At 38.3% G+C, this 21,370-nt stretch overlaps 1 protein-coding gene and 1 pseudogene across 10 annotated transcripts in view; one reads left to right on the top strand and one right to left on the bottom strand.

The window, feature by feature from the left end:
• RABGAP1L (RAB GTPase activating protein 1 like) overlaps nucleotides 1-21,370 on the top strand; it is an 830,901-nt gene that overhangs the window by 665,454 nt on the left and 144,077 nt on the right. The window lies entirely within an intron of this gene.
• Nucleotides 1,957-20,394, bottom strand: LOC129397584 (NADH dehydrogenase [ubiquinone] 1 alpha subcomplex assembly factor 4-like; annotated as a pseudogene).

Here is a 21,370-nt window from a genome sequence, read left to right as displayed (position 1 = left end):
AATTGGCTGGGTACAGTGGCTCATGTCTGTAATACTTGCCTTTGCCTCCCAATACTTTGGGATACTTTGCCGATCACTTGAGGTCAGGAATTTGAAACCAGCTTTACCAACATGGTGAAATCCTGTCTCTACTAAAAATACAAAATTTAGGCCAGGCACAGTGGCTCACACCTGTAATCATAGCACTTCGGGAAGCCAAGGTGGGTGGATCACCTAAGGTCAGGAGTTCAAGACCAGCCTGGCCAACAGGGTGAAACCCCGTCTCTGCTAAAAATACAAAACTTAGCCAGGTGTGGTGACACGTGCCTGTAATCCCAGCTACTAGGGAGGCTGGGGCAAGAGAGTCTCTTGAACCCGGAAGGCAGAGGTTGCAGTGAGCTGAGTTCGCTCCACTTCGCTCCAGCCTGGGCGAAAGAGTAAAACTCCATCTCAAAAAAAATATATAGATATAGATATATACATATCTATATATATATTAGTACAAAAATTAGCTGGGCATGGTGACACACGCCTATAGTCCCAGCTACTTGGGAGGCTGAGGCAGGAGAGTCACTTGAACCCAGGAGGGGGAGGTTTCAGTGAGCTGAGATCGTGCCACTGCACTCCGGCCTGGGCGACAGAGCAAGACTCTGTCTCTAAATAAATAAGAAATAAACTTAAATGTCTTAGGTGTTTCAGATAAGTTACATTAGGAAGGCTGGGCCATTGCATCCTGAGGGTTTAGTGTTCTAAACACTTAAAGCACAACTGTTTTAGATACCAATGCCTCTACTCTGGGGAATATAAAATATAATTATATTAGATTTACTGAGTAATTATTCATATTTTCATTTCTCCAACTCAGATCCATTTACCTTGCAAATAACTAAATCTAATTAATATTCTGGAGAAATTGCTTATTTCACTCTTGGGCCTTTTTCTCTCCTCCTCTCTCCCCTACTGTTCCTAAAAAAAAATTTTTTTTTTTGAAATGGTGGCAGCAACATGTAAATGACCATAGAAACCAAAAAAAGCGAAATATTTTAAATGTTGTTCACATATCTCCAACTGTTGTTTGTCAAGCCTTCTGAAGTTCCACTTAAAGACAACAAACTACTAAGGAGAAAATTATATTCCTTGCTGTAGTTAATAGTTGTGATTAAATGGGCATTCTTTTCTCATTGCCAAACCCTCTGACTTGGGGATTTTGTTACTTCAACCTGTGAGAGGAACAGAGCTATTTCTTTCATCTAGAACATCTACCTTTTGCCTTTTTTCTTAGCCTGAGGCACTTCCTACCCAAATCATTACTGTATATGTAGTTAATATAGTCTCTTTTAAATACTCATTATTGGTTTTGCTTTTTTGATTTTTATAATGTGAGGGAATCTTGGAGTACAAACGACATAAAGAGGTGGTAAAACAGTGTTCTGATAGTAGTTTAGGCTAGGAGAAGCGTCACGTTCTCATTGTGGCACAAGTTCAACGGATTTATCAGTGTGTTAGCCTTTCCAGGCACTGCCTTATTCTGTTATCCCTAACCCATAGAGTCACCATACTTCCTACTAACTCTTGCTACTTTTATCCTGAAAAGTTTTAGCTGAAGTTTCTTACAAAATTGGTTCCTGAAGAGGTCATACTTTTGTTTCTGTTTCTCATGTCTGCTGTTTTACATCTGCATTCATTTTCTAGGGATGCCCGAACAAAATAAATACACACTGGAAGGATTCTTTACTCAACTTTTATTTTAGAATCGAGGGTGTGGCCAGGCATGGTGGCCCACACCTGTAATCCCAGCACTTTGGGAGGCCAAGGTGGTGGATCACTTGAGGCCAGGAGTTTGAGACCAGCCTGGCCAAAATGGCAAAACCCCATCTGTACTAAAGATACAAAATTAGCTGGGTGTGGTGGAGCATGCCTGTAATCCCAGCTGTAATCCCAACTCGGGAGGCTGAGGCAGGAGAATCGCTTGAACCCAGGAGGCAGAGGTTACAGTGACTGGAGATGGTGCCGCTGCTCTCCAGCCTGGGCGACAGAGCAAAACTCTGTCTCAAAACAAACAAAAAAAGAATCAAGGGTACAGGTGCAGGTTTGTCACATGAATATATTGCAAGATGCTGAGGCTTGGAGTACAAAGGAATCTCTCACCCAGATAGTGAGCTTGGTGCGCAACAGGTGGTTTTTCAGCTCTTGGCTACTTCCTGCCTCCCTCAAGTAGTCCTGAGTATCTGTTGTTCCCATCTGTATGTCCAGGTGTACTCAATGTTTAGCTCCCACTTATAAGTAAAACATGTAGTATTTGGTTTTCTGTTTGTGCATTAGTTTGCTTAGGATAATGACCTCCAGTTGCATCCACGTTGCTGCAGAAAAGGTGATTTCAGTTTTCTTTTTTTCTTTTTTTGGAGACAGAGTTTCACTCTCATTGCCCAGGCTGGAGTGCAATGGTGCGATCTTGCCTCACGCCTCTCGGGTTCAAGTGATTCTCCTGCCTCAGCCTCCTGAGTAGCTGGGAATACAGGTGTGTGCCACCATCCTCAGCTAATTTTTGTATTATTAGTAGAGATGGGGTTTCACCATGTTGGCCAGGCTGCTCTTGAACTCCTGACCTCAGGTAATCCACCTGCCTCGGCCTCTCAAAGTGCTGAGATTACAAGCGTGAGCCACCACGCCCAGCCACCACATTTTCTTTATCCAGTCCACCGTTGATAGGCACCTGCTTGATTCTAAGTCTTTGCTGTTATGAATAGCTTTGTGGTGAACATACAGGTACATGTGTCTTTTTGGTAGAACAATTTATTTTCCTCTGCGTGTATACCCAGTAATGGGATTGCTGGTTCAAATAGTAATTCAACATTTCTTTGATAAATCTCTAATCTGTTCACCGCAGTGGCTAGAGTAATTTACATTCCCACCAACAATGTATAAGCATTCCCTTTTCTCTGCGGCCTCGCCAACATCTTATTTTTTGACATTTTAACAAAAGCCATTCTGACTGGTGTGACATGGTATCTCATTGTGGTTTTGATTTGCATTTCTCTGATGATTAGTGATGATGAGCATTTCTTCATATGTGTTTAGGCTGGTTGGATGCATAGACTGGGAGGCTTAAACAACAGAAATTTGCTTTCTCACAGTTCTGAAGGTTAGAAGTCCAAGATCAAGATGTTGGCAGGGTTGATTTCTTTTGAGGCCTCTCTTCTTGGTTTCCACATGGGATGGTCACCATCTCATTGTATCCTCACATGATTATTCCTCTGTCTATATTATCTGTGTCCTAATCTCTCTCTTTGTTTTTTTTTAAGAGATGGTGTCTCACCATGTTGCCCAGACTGGTGTGCAGTGGCTAGTCACAGGTGTGATCATAGCTCACTGCAATCTTGAACTACTGGGCTCAAACGATCCTCATGGCTTAGCCTCCTACTGAGTAGCAAGGACTATAGGCATGTGCCACTGTGCCCAGCTCTAATCTCTTTTTATAAGGACACCAGTCATATTGGATTAGAGCCCACCCTAAGGACCCATTTTAACTTAATTGTCTCTTTAAAGGCCTTATCTCCCAATACAGATACTGGAGGTACTGGGAGTTAGGATTTCAACATATTAATTGGGGGACACACAATTCACCCCATAACAGTGTTGTTCTCATAGTAACTGAGTGCACATTTCTTCTCAATTTCTCTGAAAACATTCTCTTCTGAACGTGAATCTTGCTTGGCAGCTCTGAGCTATACCTCCAATATCTTATAACACGTGACAGTTTCCTATTTTTGTCAGCATACCCAACATCACCCATTTTCTCCTAAACTCTCAGATGATCTAAAAGATCCTATTTTTTTTACAGTTCCACCCTCCACTTCTATCAGCCCACTTGGTTGGCAAGGAATTTTCTCTGGCATGCATGATAGCTTGTTAGAAGTTCTAATTTACCTTATATACCCTGTTCTAGTATGATCTTGTTGCATTAACTTTCTTATAATCCTGCTTTTATATTGTATCCTATGTTATGCAGACCACAACCTGCCTTATTCCTCTCTTTTCCTGAAAGAGAGGCAGTGAATTGTGCAAGTAAGTTGTATCTTTGCACAATGTCCAGTGGTAGAAGAAAGTCTATATTGTATTATAATAGAGTATTTTAAGCAACAACATATGTTGAATACTATATAGGACACAGGTACTTAGTTTACTTTCTAGAATTATTTACATAAAAACTTTTGTCCCTAAATTTTGACCCAATTTTAGGATGGCCATTATTTAAGAAGCCAGATGGCAGACATTGCTTCTGTGAAGGAAACATTTTGAAGATTGTCTGACATAGTAGGATCTTCTTAGAGCCATCAGAATTTGTAGTTTCAGGTTCCTGACATTGCTTGTCTGGAGTGCTATAACTGTCTCATAACAGGTCTCTCCGGCTTTGGTTTCTGTCCCCTCTAGTTTCCTCTGCATGCGACCATTTGAGTTGTCTGTCTGGAAAACTAACCTCAGTTTATCACTCCTCAGAGGACACTGAAGCTCCCTGTTACCTGCAAGACAATCCCACACACCTCAGGTTGGCACACTTCCCTTTCACTCATACCAATATGCCATGGCCTTGTCACATCCTGTTTCTGCTGCCTAGGTTGCTTTCTGTCTGTGGAGTGCCTGGAGAAGGCAGAGGCTTTGGGAGTGGACAAGTCTAGGTTTGAATTCTGGCTCCAGTTCTTACTGAGTGATCCTGAGAAAGTTACTTGATCTCCTTCGAGTATGAGTTTCCTCATCGTGAAACAAGGCTAATACCTACTGCACAGAGATGTTGTAAGAATTAATTAAATTAAACACATGTGTGAAGCATTGGCTAAATTAATTCCTTGTTGTAGCTATGTAGTCAAGCAAACTCCTATTTACCCTTTAGGTTGCAGGTCAAACATCACCTGCTCTGGAAACCTAGGCTGTTATTTATTCTGACTCTGGCAATTCCTACACTAGAGCACCACTGTTGGCGTTAAGAATGTGGTTTTCTGAAGCCACATTGTTGGAGTTTAAATTTAGCCTTTTCCAATTAATTAGTAGCTGTTTGATCTCTGGCAAGTTACTTATTGTACCTCAGTTATCTCTTCTGTAAAATGGAGATCCTATTTTCTATGAAATAGGATTGCTATCAAGATTATAAATAGGATAATATAAATAAGAAACTTGGCACAATGTAGTCCATAATTAGTGTACAACCAAGATAGTCATTATGACTCTAGTTTCTCTCATTGTGAGGTCCTCAAGGCTGTGACTCTTCCTTGCCCCTCCCTAGATGCCTGAACCAACACCTAGCATAGTAGATGAATCAAGGAGTCCATCTACTATTTATTTATATTTATTGAGGTAACAAACCCTGTTTATAAAAGATGAAGAATATTGGGCTTTGCATTTTCCCTGAAAATATTTCTGATAATAAACAGGAAAATCCTCAAATGTTACACTGAGTGGTATTCCAGGTTTATTCCTATAGAAAAATGAAATAAAAAGTGAAATCTGTCTGAATTTTGCTTTTAAGAGTGGTGTTTATTATACTGTGTAGCTTAGAGAGCTCATGCAATATAAATTTGTGAATTTTCCACCATTCCAGACCGTTAAGACTTAGATAGAAGGTCATCATTCTTCCTTGATGTTGTGGCTAACCAGATGCCCTCCCTCATCCCTATTAGATTTTTTTGGATTATTATACAGTGATTTTAGGATACTAAAAGTTTTTTCAAGTTTCATTTGTATAAGTTTCTTAGTCGTGTGTGATCAAAATAACTGTGTTGAAAGAATTGAGGCTAAGATGTATATGCCACAGACTTTAAAACAGAGTAGAATGTCAGATTAAAAGAGTTTATAGTCAAAAGATTGCTAATGTAATTACTAATGTAATATAATTACTAATAGATCACAAATGATAGACTAGTTATTTCCATCTTTATGTATGAAGTTATAATCACATTTTATATTTTGATGTACAATTTTTTATGCATTTCATAATTATCCATTTATTTTCTTCATAAATTCAAAGACTGTCATGAGTATATCTGCATATTTATGGTTGCCCATTGTATCAATTATCTATTGCTGTATAACAAACCATCCCAAAACTTACAGGTTTAAAACAACAATATTTTTCGTGATTCTGTGAGTTGGCTAGGTGGTTCTTCTGTTGGTATCTCCTGGATTCACTCATGTGGTAGCATTCAACTGTTGGAACAGCTTAGAACAGGGCCCCTCTTTCCCCATGCTTACTCATGCTCAGCATCTTCACAATACTGTGATCCATGTTCTCAAGAAGGCAAGATCCAGTGCACAAACACTTTATCAAGCTGTTTCAAACATACCACAAGGGAAAGGGATACCAGGAGTCATGACTGATTAGAAGCCATTCCTGTAACAATCTGCCACATTCATGCATGGAAAATTTGTGTTTCAGTACAAAAAAAAAACTAGCTTAGTTTCTGAGGAGAGAGCTGAAAGTCTGGTGTGGAAAGGAGACTTCCTTCCCATTCAATAAAATTTGCTTTTACTCGTTAATACTTTTTGTTTAATTTAATCTATTTATTTTTATTTATAATGTGATTTAATAATTTCCTTTTATATAATTTGGTTTTTTTTTTTGCCATGAGGTGTTATTTTTCTTTTTTTTCTTTTGAGACAGAGTCTCACTCTATCTCCCAGGCTGGAGTGCAGTGGCACGATGTCGGCTCACTGCAACCTCTGCCTCCCAGGTTCAAGTGATTCTTCTTCCTTAGCCTCCCAACTAGCTGGGACTACAGGCATGTGCCACCATGCCTGGCCAATTTTTGTATTTTTAGTAGAGACAAGGTTTCATCATGTTGGCCAGGCTGGTCTCGAACTCCTGACCTCAGGTGATCTGCCCACCTCGGCATCCCAAAGTGCTGGGATTACAGGCATGAGCTACCGCACCTGGTGAGCTGTTATTTTTCAAACAAAACAAAAATACTTCACAAAACCAATGAATGAGTGAACCTGACATCAGTTTAGGATCTCTGATAGCAGAAACAGTAGATGATTATGAATTGGTAATAACATTTGAGTAGAGATACTCTGATTCAAGGAACATCTAACCTATGATACTGATTCTATCATACATCAGAAAGGTGGGTTTCCAGAGTTCGGAGGAGGCTCAAAATTGTTTAAGTTGTCTACCTCATGGTTATTAATAATTTATAGGAGATTTGAGGGAAATTTTCAATGTTGTTTATTTAATTTTATTTTAATTTGACAATACTTTGGTATCTTTTGGTTGTGCTGGTTCATTGTTCTGTTGAACAATGCTAACTCTAAAAAGAATGTTTTAGACAACATAAATCAATGGAGGAAGAGAATATATTTGCCAAAATTAACATGAACACTTTCTTAAGAAAATAGCACTTGAGAATATTGCAATTAAAGACTAAGAGAGTACTCCGAGTCTCCCAAAGTACCTACATTCTTAGCCAAGATACAGCAGCAGCTGACCTTTAAATTCATATATTCCAATTTAAATAGGAAGTTAAAGTTGAATATTACAATTGGTTTTTCAGGGTAAATGTTGCCCTTTTTTCCTGAGGATGAGTCCACCTTGTCTTAAAGAAAGGACAACTGGCAATTCTTTCTCTGACACTGACCAATTGAAAATATGAGAGAACCAAACAAAAGCTTTCCATATAATATCAACCTAACTATTCAGTGTTTTGCTATAGACAGACTCTTTGATTGGCCCTAGTTAATCTGTTCTTGTTTTAATTCATCTCAAGGTTCAGCATTAGTCATTTTATCCCAACAGATATAACCTTAGATTCTTTCTATGGATAATATATTTAGACTCATCTTAATGTAAATTTTTCATGGAGGTTCATGGGTAGAACCTCTAGGTGACTAAAAAAGAACTAGCTTTATGTCTAGATAAAACGCTACAACTTTGTTCCTTATAAAATAATCAGACCTGTATAGTCAGTGAAATATCACAAGATCCAAATTCTAGTGACTTAACTTTAGATTGATCTAACACCTAAGGTAGGAGAGTGGAGTTGGGGGTAAGCAAAGGAGAGGAGATCATGTAATACATTCTCAGTATTTGGAGAACAATGCGGTGGAAACAAGAAAGAATACAAAAGAAAATTCAAAAGATCTAGTATTTTGTCTTTTGAAAAATAAGATCCAGGCTAGGTGCGGTGGTTCATGCCTATAATCCTAGCACTTTGGGAGGCCAAGGCAGACGGATCACCTGAGGCCAGGAGTTCGAGACTAGCCTGGCCATCATAGTGAAACCCTGTCTCTACAAAAAATGCAAAAATTAGCCAGGTGTGGTGTCAGGCACCTGTAATCCCAGCTACTCAGGAGGCTGAGGCAGGAGAATCGCTTGAACCCGGGAGGTGGAGGTTGCAGTGAGCCGAGATCGTGCCACTACATTCCAGCCTGGGCGATAGAGCAAAACTCTATCTCAAAAAAGAAAAAAGAAAAAGAAAAGGAAAAGAAAAAAGAGGTCCATGAGTAGAGTACTGCATTTGTCAGGAAAACTACTACATTAGACAAAACTTGCCTTTAATGCCTGGAGATACTTGCTGCTGTCAAAAGGTGCACAACTTAATTTTGCCTCTTTGGCTGATGTTCCCCACTATTCTGGATGAACTGCGCCCAAAAACAGATCCAAAGATATCCTTCCCCACAGAGAGTTGGTGATGGATCTTAGGAACTAAGTGCTATGAGCATGTTGCAAAAGGAGATCACAGACCCAGTTCAGGCTCCCTCCAGCAGCCCCTTCTCCCACGACCTCTATGTCAGTTACATCCATGTGCTGACACTGGGCACACCCACAGCCACTACTGGCTACCTTCCTCCTGGCTGTCTCTGTGTGTTCATGACTTTTGCTGGCACATCTGTAGCCCCAGGTCCCTTTCTCCAGCTTGCCACTCCTACATATTTTTCCCTTATGATTCTACACTGTTTGCCATTTTTGTTTGAAAGCAGTGCATTGGTTAACAATAACTTTGTAGTGATAGCAACCACCATAGCAATAATGTCCTGCTTCCTTGTATGCCTGGCATGTTTATCATTTAATCATCACAACACCATGAAGTAAATACTCTTATTGACCCAATTATATAGATCAGAAAACAGACCTAGAATGTGTAAGTCCCTAATGAAGGCTACTTGGCTAATAAATGACAAAGCCAAATTTTGAATCCAGGCAGTATGGTTTCAGAGTCTTTGCTTTACTACCTCTTTTACTCACTGTTTTTGTACTAATCTTACACTTTACTACATATTTTCTGAAGGCAGTCAAAATTTAAAAGTTGATTATTACTGCCAGTATTTATCAGTCGCATAATGTATTTATTTTTATTTTCTGAGACAGGGTGTCACTCCATCACCTAGGATAGAGTGTAGTGGTGTGATCACAGCTCACTGCAGCCTCAACCTCCTAGGTTCAAGAGATCCTCTCATCACAGCTACTGGAGTAGCTGGGACTACAGGCGCATGCCACCACAACCAGCTAATTTGTGTGTGTGTGTGTGTGTGTGTATGTGTGTATGTGTGTGTGTATGTGTGTGTGTATATATATATGTGTATATATATGTGTATATATGTGTATATATGTATATATATGTGTATATATACACACACACACACACATATATATATATATATACACACACACACATATATATATATTAGAGACAGGGTTCTGTCATGTTGCCCAAACTCCTGGGCTCAAGTGATCCACCTGCCTCAGCCTCCCAAAGTGTTAGGATTACAGGCATGAGCCATCACACCCAGCCCAGTAACAGAATTTAAAACTACTCTAGTGCAGTATGATCATTTACATGGCATCCACTCATTCTTTCACTTAATCTTTACCACTTATTATGTACCCACTAGGTCCTAGTACTGCAGTAGGCAGTTCATTCAGTTATGATCATAACAGAAAATATTCCTATCCTCCTGAAGCTTTCAGGATAATGGAAGGGACAGATAACACAAAAATAATATAAAATCGCAAGTTGTGATAAATGTTACAAAAGGAAACAGAAAGTTGTTTTAAGACAGAAAATAGTAGGAAGCTAACTTAGATTGAGGAATGATGATCAAGGAGAACTTTTCTGAGGAAGTGATATTTTAAGTTGAGGCCCTAACAGACCAATAGGAGCTAACCAGCTAAAGAGGAATAATTAAGTATGCTTTTAGAGGAGCTTGTATTTCTGGAAAAATAGTAGACTAGATGTCAATATAAGTTCTGCCTAAAATAATTAAAAATTTTTAATGTGTGGCTTAGTAGGAAAATAAGGAGCATTTTTAGAAGCCAGGAATTATGAGAAAGTCTGAATCCTGATATAGAAGTAAATTCTAGGCCAGGCACGGTGGCTCACACCTGTAATCCCTGCACTTTGGGAGGCCAAGGCGGGCAGATCACCTGAGGTTGGGAGTTCAAGACCAGCCTGACCAACATGGGGAAACCCTCTCTCTACTAAAAATACAAAATTAGCAGGGTGTGGTGGCACACGCATGTAATCCCAGCTACTTGGGAGGCTGAGGCAGGAGAATCGCTTGAACCTGGGAGGCGGAGGTTGCAGTGAGCCAAGATGGCACCATTGCACTCCAGCCTGGGCAACAAGAGTGAAACTCCGTCTGAAAAAAAAAAAAAAAAAAAAAGTAAATTCTAAACCTGTGTTTTTTTTCTCTGGGCATTTGCCAATCCCTCGTGGCCAAAACCATGGGCTTTAATAGATCTTGTGCAGGAGACAAAAGGCAAAGCCAGGACTCTCAAAGACTTCTCTCTCAGTAAGTGAACTAGGAGAAAAAAGCCCATCCCCGCCCCCGCCGCCGCCCCCCATTAACCTGTTCTTCCCACAGACATGCTGTTGGGATAATTGCCTGTCTTAATCTTAGTGCTTGAATGGGTGGGAGTCATATATATCAATTATATTTTTATATGCAAATACATTTCATCATAAAAAGAAAAGCATAAAACTCTCTAGACAAGCAATACTATATTGCAAGGCCCTCAGTAAGAAAGGTATTTAGCCTTTTTCAAAAAAATAAAAGGCTGGTACACATAGAACAAAATAAGTGCTGGAAAATGAGGTTGGAGATGAAGCCAGGGACCAGATTCATGCAGGTCCTTGAAGGCCTTGGTTAAGAGTTTGAATTGTATCCTGCAAATCTTTTGAAGGGTTCCTCTCTAAAGATGGAAGGAGAGAGGAAACTGTAGCAGTAATCCAGGTGAGAGGGATATATGACTTGGATTAGAGGAAACTGGAAGAAATGAATGGATTAAAGATACATTTTGAAGGTAAAATGTATCTAACCTGCTGATAAATTAGATGAAAGACTTGAGAGTGAGTAAAATATAAAGGGTTATTCCTAAGCACTTGACTTGAAAAACTGCTTGTCCAGAAGTCTTTTTTTCTGAGCTGAGGAAGTCAGGAGGAAATTTGGAGGGGGGAATGATCAAGAGTTCAGTTTTAGAAATATTAAGTTTGATAAATAAAGAATGCTAATGGAGATGGTACCACTGTTTGATATAATAAAACTAAAGAGGTTTTTAAAATATTCTTAGTTAGTTGAACTTGTAATCGAACAAGTCAGGATGTAATGATAATGAAAATTTACCTTTTATAGGCAATTCAATTTATAGTAAATTTCACTGAGAGGCAAATTTTTTAAAGTAGAATTTCAATGCAATAAATACACCATTCATTTAAATTCACATTCCTGGGACAGAAGAGCTGGATGAATTTGCAGATAAAGTAAAATATTCGGAGAGAGACACTGTGGCAGAGATTGGCTAACTGTTCACCAAATCTATTTTCTTTTCTTTCTGCTGACACAGCTGGACTATATTTCCCAGCCTCCTCTGGCTTCTAAAATTATTTTCTTTTCTGTTTTATAAGATGATAATAAAACCTGTTCTCATAGGGATTGTGATGAGCAAACTAAAATCAGTTCTGAATTGTGAAACGTGAAATAAAAATTCATTTTTATTAGTATAGGCATGTGACTGAGACTGGGCCAAGGAATGGGAATAAAAGTGATGTATATTTCTTCTTTTGGTCTGGTTATGTAAAAAAAAAATTCCTTATGCAGCTTTCATGCTGTCTATCCCTTGTGTCAACTGGATATTGGCACCCAAAGTGACCTCGGAAGCCACACATTGAGGGTGAAAGAACCACCTTCAGTTGAAATTCCTAAAATGACTGCATGGTTCAGAATCCCCATGCCTACTTTTCTGCCATCTGAACTTTGCATAAACAAAAAAATAAACTATTATTTTAAATCATTCAGATTCTGTAATTCAACTGCTTCAGCAGCTAGCATATATTAAAAGATGTTAATTTGATTTCAAGGTGGTATCAAGAACATAATTTTATTCCCATTCATTTCTTTTCTCTTTTTTTTCAACATGTATTTTCTGTCATACATGACCAGGCAAATTGAGTAGATTAGGATGTTAGGAGGTTTGTACAGGGAGTGAGAGAAGCTAAGATGTTTGAGGTATGAGAGAGGAGTTGAAGGATATACTTTCTTTCTATGCTCCATATCAGATAATCTGTTTTTCTCTCTCCCTCTGTCTGACCCAGTAATTCATTTCAAAGATGTATTCTTCTGTAGCTATTTCTTTCCACCTGCTAATAGCACCCTCATTGTAAAACAGAGACTTGATGACAATCTTGATCTCTCTCTTCTTGCCCAGTTTAATAATCAAGTTTTTACACTGGGATACAAAATAATCATAAATCAAAGTTGAGAAATATGTTTTCTTCCTTTGTACATCTGATAGTAGATTTCATAGTATCTCTTGAGGTAAACGCTTTTGAGAATATGCAAAGTGTGACATATCTCTGATAGGACTTGCCGAAGCCAGAATGTGCCCTCTGTATCTTTGGCCAATGGATTAGCCAGCTAGACATATTCTGACATTGTTTTCTGTTATATTTACTTATCAGTCTTTTTGCGTTGTTGGCTTCATCGCTCCTTCTCTTGAGGGAAGGTATGAGGTAAATTCAGTTCCCTATGCTGAACACCCAGCATGATTCCTGGCAAAATGATATTATAAGTGCTTTGTAACTCCTTGGATGAAAACCAAATGAATGCTGAAAGTAGTGTGGTATGTATCTGACTAATAAAAATATGTTCCAGGCGGGGCGCAGTGGCTCATGCCTGTAATCCCAGCACTTTGGGAGGCCAAGGTGGGCAAATCACCTGAGGTCAGGAGTTCAAGACCAGCCTGGCGAACATGGTGAAACCCCATCTCTACTGATAATACAAAAATTAGCTGGGCGTGGTGGCGCATGCCTGTAATTCCAGTTACTTGGGGGGCTGAGGTGGGAGAATCACTTGAACCCAGGAGGGAGAGGTTGCACTGAGCCGAGATCGTGCCATTGCACTCCAGCCTGGGCAACAAGAGCAAAACTTGGTCTCAAAAAAAAAAAAAAAAAAGTTCCTTGTAGAATGAATTTTCTGTATTATTCACTATAAAGAATTTATTTTTAACCACATCAGTAATATGTCTATAAGATATAGGTCATTACCTGGAAATTGAAAATATTTTTATGAGAAACTTCTCATTATGATGTTTATTGTGTAAGGATCTTAAGTTGTTATCACCTTTGTTTGATGAATATATCTTCAACTTGTGTACTCTAAAAAATTATCAGATTATTTTTATGATTGGTAGAGTTTATAGTTTTGCAAGAATTGGGCAAATCTCACACACAGGGACAGGTGGAAGAGCATGCCCCCATGAGAGCTTTAAAGGAATACATTCTGGCCCTGTGGAGAATTGCCTCCTCTTCAATTCCAGTGGCATATGGTTAGATTTGGGCAAACAAATGCTATGCCAAATATGGCATTTATTGCCTCAGTTCAGATGCCAGGCCAGGCTGAAGTTTACATCTGTGTCCTGGTTGAAATTCTAAAACAAAAGGAGTTTATTCTTTTAATCTAGTGTACCCCTAATCTAGAATGATGGCATTGTTAGCATCTAGAATTATTTTCTTTCCCATTTTATAGGATGATAATAAAAGCTATTCTCATAGGAATTGTTATGAGCAGACCTAAATTCAGTGCTGATTTGTCAAAAGTGAAATAAAAAAATCTTTTGTCTGTGTGGTCTTAGGTGGCAGAAATGTAATTATAAGTAAGCCCTAATTTCTGCTAGGTATACTAGTGCTTGACCCTAGTGAATGGATAGTCTGTTTATAGAAGTAGATATATTAATCCCTTTAACCCCTTGAAAACTAGCAGTAGTAGCTATTTGATATAGCTCTTTCCAAAAAGTTTCTAGCTGGCCAGGCTAAGTTCTCATGCCTTTGGTGGTATAGCATATGGACATTTATCTTGGCAGTGATTACGTGTAAGTAAAAAAGAAATACTTAAAATGCAATAAAATGAGCATATCTGTTTCACAAGACTAATGTTTCTTGCTAATCATAGAGAACCTAGGATAAAATGCATAATGTTGATCATTGGAACTGAGGAAAGCTTAACAATTATACTATATTGGATAGGTGAAATCTAGGAGTTTCTGTATACCCAGAGTCCTTTCCTAAGGGGTCCTACCTGTAGCCTCTTGCTAAGGATACCAACTCTAGCTAGATACATATAGATGGCCATGTTCTATATTGCATGACTTTACCATCTTGACCACATCTCAGAACATTTGACCTAAAGCATTCAGGTAGCTTGAAGGCTGACAGATTTAACGACCTAGTACAAGTGTTTTATCTAACTGATGATAATGACATAGTGGACTGATCAGATGTTCTTTCTTAGGAAATTTTTAATTTGAAATAGAGAGTATTATTTGATAGGAGCAAACACCAACTGCTTAACCAGAAAAAGAGGCAGACAAAAATGACATGGGCCGGGCGCTGTGGCTCACGCTTGTAATCCCAGCACTTTGGGAGGCCGAGGCGGGCGGATCACGAGGTCAGGGGATCGAGACCACAGTGAAACCCCGTCTCTACTAAAAATACAAAAAATTAGCCGGGCTTGGTGGCAGGCGCCTGTAGTCCCAGCTACTCGGAGAGGCTGAGGTGGGAGAATGGCGTGAACCCGGGAGGCGGAGCTTGTAGTGAGCCGAGATCGCGCCACTGCACTCCAGCCTGGGTGACAAAGCGAGACTCCGTCTCAAAAAAAAAAAAAAATGACATGAGTCAGTAGAAGCCATGAATAAGCAAGAGTGACAAGTAAGTATGAGCTAAGTCATGAACTTTTTTACAAGTGTGTGTGTGTGTGTTTATGTGTGTGTGTGTGTTTATGTGTGTGTGTGTGTGTGTTGGTAGGGGTGGGGGTAGATACATATATTTAAATTGTATCTGTGGGGGAAGAGGATGGTCAACAAATTGCTGCCAAGGGGATAAAGAACTAATTACATCATTACTTATCTATTGGATTCTGAACAACTTGAAATTCTCCATCTGTGTTCCTATACTTTTCATGAGACCTGGTTAAACTACTTTCCATGAGTTCCCATAAGGCCTAGCCACAAAACATACCTTTGTTCCTTATTTTCATGTGAAACCTTACAATAACTGTTCCCAGTTACCCCTCTCACATGCACATCCACACACAGATACTTGAGACAACTTTACTGAGTCTCTATTCTTTGTGATCAAAGGATCCTAATTTATACAGCTGTTCTAAGAGTTCAGTGTTTATTATTTTAGCTCTGTAACCAAGGCAAGGACTGATGAACAATAGCAGTTTTGTGGCCACCCAAGAATATATTGACCTTGAATAGGAAAAAGTAACGTATATAATCCTAATTGTTTAAGAGAGGTGATGCATTACAGGGAGGGCTCAGAGAAAGATGGCTAACACTAATAGCACACGTTGGCATTGAGGAGACTACATGGAAATGTGCATTTAGCAAAATAGCTTCAGAACAATATTTTTTCTTTCTCCCCTATTAGATTTTGAGTTCCTGAAGCACTCATCTTGGTGTGCCTCACCAATTCCCAGGAGAGGGCTCTGTATATAATAGGTGAAACACTATTGAGTACATAATGTGGCCCAGCTATGGTTCTGTCTTAAGGTTTAGCAGCAGCTTTGAACTGCCTGATAAAAATATTTTTTCAGGCAGACTAAACTGAACTGAAGAGAGAGATACAAGTTAGAGACAAGAGTCGGATTTCCAGAAATTTCTGGGAGAGATAGATATAGACAGTGTAGAACAGCCAAGAAACTATGGGAGGAATTTCAAGGAACCAGATAATATATGCATAATGTTGGTCATCAGAACTAAGGAAAGCTGAACTATTATACTATATTAGATAGGCCATTCACATTTAGGGGACTAAGGACCAGAACATACTGTTATCTAGAACATCAGAACATCTGCAGAGCACAGAACAGCATAGCATTTGGCCAGAAAGCATGACATAGAGTATGGGATAGAGGAGGAGAATTGGCAAAAAATAAATTCTAGATTCTGATTTTTAAAATGACAGAACAAAGATTACAGCATTATTTTCCTTCTCCCTTACAAATTATCCAACTGCACTGGGAGAGCAACATGGTAGAAACATGAACCCTATCTTCAAAGAAAGATATATGCACAACTCCAGACTACAAAATGTGAGGAAGAATGATAAATGCAGTTAAAAATGCTCACGGCTGCAGATCTCACACAAAGCTGGCAGAACTTTCTCGGGGGCAAAACCAATAATGCCCAGTTTATGGGATAGGATTTGTGTACTAGCAGCAGGAGCTTTCTTGGCCTTCCTAGGGTATAAAGAAGAAAGCGGGGGTGCTGGGCACGGTGACTCATGCCTGTAATCCCAGCACTTTGGGAGGCTGAGGCGTGCGGATCACCTGAGGGCAGGAGCTCGAAACCCTGTCTCTACTAAAAATACAAAAAAAAAAAAAAAAAAAAAAAAAACAAAGAAAAAATTTAGCTGGGCGTGGTGGCAGGCACCTGTAATCCCAGCTACTTGGGAGGCTGAGGCAGGAGAATTGCTTGAACCTGGGAGGTGGAGGTTGCAGTGAGCTGAGATTGAGCCATTGCATTCCAGCCTGGGTGACAGAGTGAGAATCTGTCTCAAAAAAAAAAAAAAAAAAAAAAAAAAAAGAAGAAGAAGAAGGGTAATAGACTCAATGAGGAATCACACAGACAAGATGGAAAACATGGGAAACACAAAGAAAAAGGTAGAGATTATATCTTTACTATCAGACAAGATTGAATTTAGTGGAAAAGTTTTAAATAAGGCAATGAGGAATAATTCAAAGCAACAGTATAGCATTAAACATCCATAAAGCAGAAACTACAGAAAATATAAAGAATAATAGTTACATAGTAGTGATAAGAATGTTTATTCACTTCTCTTAGTTCATAAGAGATCAAGTGGACAACAACTAAGAGAAAGAAAACCCAAATAAAATAATGAATGAAGTCAATATTTGAGATTTGTCAAGCTTTGTATCCTGAAAACTAAGAATGTCAAATAAAACATTCACAAAAATAGACCATAAAGAAAATTTCAAAGAATTTCAAAAGGCAAAGTAAATATATACAGCATTCTGTGATCTCATTGCAATAAAAGTAGAACTTAGGAAAAAGAATATCATCACCTGGACATTTTAAATTTCCTACTAAAATAATTCTTAGATCAGAAGAAACCAAACAAGTTATAGAAAATCTAAAACAAAAGCATAATGAAAACACTACATATCAGAACTTGTGAGATGGAGCTAAAATAGAGTTCAGAGGCACTTATCTTAATGAAGAAAGAAAATAACTCCATTAAATATCTAACTCAAAGTTAGAAAAATTATCAATAAACATAAAAAAGCAGAAGGGAATAAAAGTTATAAATTAGACAAAAATTGATCAGCTAAATAAAAGAGCTGATTTTTTAAAAATATGATATTAAGTTTATAAAATCAAAAAGTAGACAGGAAAGAGCATAAACCAAGAAATAATGGGGAAATGATAAAAATAGAAGAGAATCCTAAGAAAATATTTTGTTCAATCCTGTGCAAATTAATTTGAGAACCTAGAAGAAATGGATGATTTTCTAGGAAAATTGAAAAAATAAATACTAACTTTAGATAACTAGAAAATCTAAACTATTAGCACAGAATAACTTTCTTTTTTTTTTTTTGATATAGGAAGTCCTTTATTTTGTCATGTGAAACCATATAACAGCTGCCTAACCACAATGTAGATGCCAATAGGAGATGGCTCAGAAATAGCACTAGTGACTCAAATAGTGACCATTATGATAAAAGGAATAAAGTTTTGACTGATTTATAGCAGTTTTAAAATGTGTTTTATATTGAGTAGTTATTTCATGTTTTCTCAAAAGAATTATTATGTTAAACCAAAAATAAACTAGGTATATAGTTTGTTCACATAACAAATCTACATTCAAAGACATGCTTACAAATTTTCCACTTAGTCCATTTTTCTGTTCTTAGCATTACTACAAATGCCTCCTTCCGTCATCATGTTGAATTCTTCAGCATCTTCTATATCATTTCCAGGGGCATCTCTGGGAAGTAGTGATGCCTGTCTTCCCTCAGAAGCACTGATAACCCCAATATACCCACAGTACACACATTTTCCCTCTCCTGAGGTGTGCTACTTTTTGGCACAACAGAAAAAACTCATTACTAGGATTTGAAAACCTAAATTCTGGGCCTGGTTAGGTCATAAACTACAGAACCATAGATCATATATTCTCCCCAGGAGCCTGTTTCTCCACTGCATAAATAATTCATATTTGCTTGGCCCTTTGTAGTCCTTTACTGTTTCATTTATCTTCATGATAACCCTTAAATTTAAGTAAGGTAGCAGTATGCTCATTTTATAGAAGAAATTCAGTCTCAAAGAGGATACACAGTCTCCCAAAGATCCCACAATAGTAATATATTAGGCAGAGCTAAACTCACGCAATCTCACTCAAGATCCTAGTGCTGGTACATGGTATGCTCGTAAGTTTGCTAAAATGGATGAAGCAGCAGTTTCTCAGGTCCCTTCCAATGATCCTGTTCTCTGCTCCTACTTGATGTTTTTTCTCTCGTCTCTCAACTAGCATTAACATCCAAAACTATATATAATCACTAAATTTCATTTACCATCGTTTTCTTATTTAATTATTCTTTAAATTTTTCTATTTCCATGTTAAATCCAGAGAAATGTTACTTTTTCGAAAGTTTCTACTGCTGCCTGCCTCTCTGAAGGCCATGGGACTTACCTATTTGTTTGTCAAAGCAAAAATTCCCAACATTTTGTAAACACCACTAATTACTTTTTATAACTGTAAAAACAATTATTCCATACTTAAAACCAATTCAAAATAAAATAAATCCTCGATACTTCTTACTCCCTGGAGTGGTAATTTTAATTAGATTCTACTGATTCGTAATTTTTTCCTGTGTGCCTTTATTTGGGAAATACTGTTAGTCTACCTCACTATCAAGTCTCTTTCCCTAACAAGAAAATGTCACAGTCTTAAGAGTCAGGAAAGCTTTTACTTTCACTATCATATATGAAGAATGAACTAAACACCTAAACTGGACAGTAAAACTTAAATGAGGGATTCAGGATATTTCCCAAGGGGCCATATGACCAATTTAAAAGTTGGTATGATGTGCCTAAAATAACACGCTCTTTTACTTATAATAAAGGTACAGATGTACTGATTAGTCATGCTGACATGTACATATAAAATATGCCTATGCCAAATTAAAAGAAAACAAAATACATTCTATGGCAATCCTGAAAAGTCAGGGAGGTCAATAAATATTAAGAGTATGCTCTCACAATTAGCATTAAACACATGGTAATTAACACAATTTAATATGTGAAAAATGAGAAAATATACAGGATGAGAAGTACACATAGGAAATTGTTGTGATTTTCTTCATTTTGATTGTATTGCTTTCTTGTCTTCAGGAGGGAAGATTTCGACTTCTGAATTCGCATCTTTCTGTTCTAAATGGTATTCTTGGGCTATTTTCTCAGCAGTTCATGTTTCTGGATAAAGTTTATGATTATTGAGAAGTGTCAATGCTTCTACAATGGAAATTTTGCCTTTGGGAATGATCTTAATATTTATCATATTAAAGTGATGGCCAAAAGGCAATCTGAATTCTTTCAGCTCTTGACATCTTTCAGCAGCTTTTACCTGCACGGAAGACACAGGATCTTTGGAATCAACATACACATCTTTTAGAAATGACAGCAGCTTGTCATCTTTATGAGCAATTTCTCCCTTAATCTGGATAGAAACTAATCTGCTCTTGCAGGAGGCTGTTGGTAGAGGGGTGTCTGGGATTGGGAGGGGGCTTCATCTTGTTGATTTCCCATTCTGCTCAGTTCTCTAGGTTGAAATTCCTGATCCTGCGAGTCACTGCAGCCCCCATCTCCTCATAACATGATGCCCTCAGGTTTATGCCACACATGGGAACACCAGTGCAGGAAACCTCCGGGGTACCCTAGAATAACTTTCTTCTACTGAGGCCTTGGTGATTTAACAGGAGAATTCTACCAAACCTTTCAGGAATAAATCAACTCAGTCTTCCCAAATACATATGCTTTAATAAATGTGGATATCTCTGGAAGGACACATGAGAAACTAGTAAACAGTTATTATTCCCAGGGAACAGAACCGGGACTGAGGGACATTATTAGAAAGAAGTCTTGCTTTTTCCTGTGTATCTTTTATACCTTTTGTATTTTGTACCATTTGCATATGGTACTCATCCAAGTATGAGGAATTTAGAACATCTTTGTTTTACATTTGAACAAGTTGACAACACTATTTGGCTTTTGTTATTATGTTTACCTTAAGTTTTCAGTAAATGTAGTAGGCGTAATTTCTTAAATACCTCCCTTCCCCAAAGATGTCCCACCGTAATTCCTGGAATCATGATGAATATGATGCTCTATTACTGATTCTGTGATTATGTTTTGCCATATGGCACAGTTGACCTTAAAATAGGAAATTCAAGCCTACATTATCTGAGTGGGCCTAATTGAATCATATGAGCCTTGAAAGCAGAGAGCTTTCTTTGGCTAATGGCAGGAAGGAAAGTCAAAGAGATTGGAAGTATGAGAAGGACTCAGTGTGCAATAGCTGCTTTGAAAGTGGAGGAGACCACTTGAGAAAGAAGGCAAGTAGTTTTGAGGAGCTGAGGGCAGCTCCCAGCTGACAGCTAGCAAGGGAACTGGCCAAATCCTTGCAACCTCAAGGAACTACTAGCTCTGTCAAAAACCTGAAAGAGGTTGAGAGTGGATTCTTCCCCAGTCTCCAGATGAGAGTCCAGCCCAACAGGCATCTTGATTTCAGCTTTGTGATACCCTGAGCAGAGCCCACTTGGGACTCCTGATCTACAGGGATGTGAGATAATAAATGGATATTGTTTGCAGCTGCTAAATATGTTG

The sequence above is a fragment of the Pan paniscus genome, chromosome 1, assembly GCF_029289425.2.
Source record: "Pan paniscus chromosome 1, NHGRI_mPanPan1-v2.0_pri, whole genome shotgun sequence".
In the NCBI taxonomy this organism is placed as follows: domain Eukaryota; kingdom Metazoa; phylum Chordata; class Mammalia; order Primates; family Hominidae; genus Pan; species Pan paniscus.
This window is presented reverse-complemented; position numbering and strand designations above follow the sequence as displayed.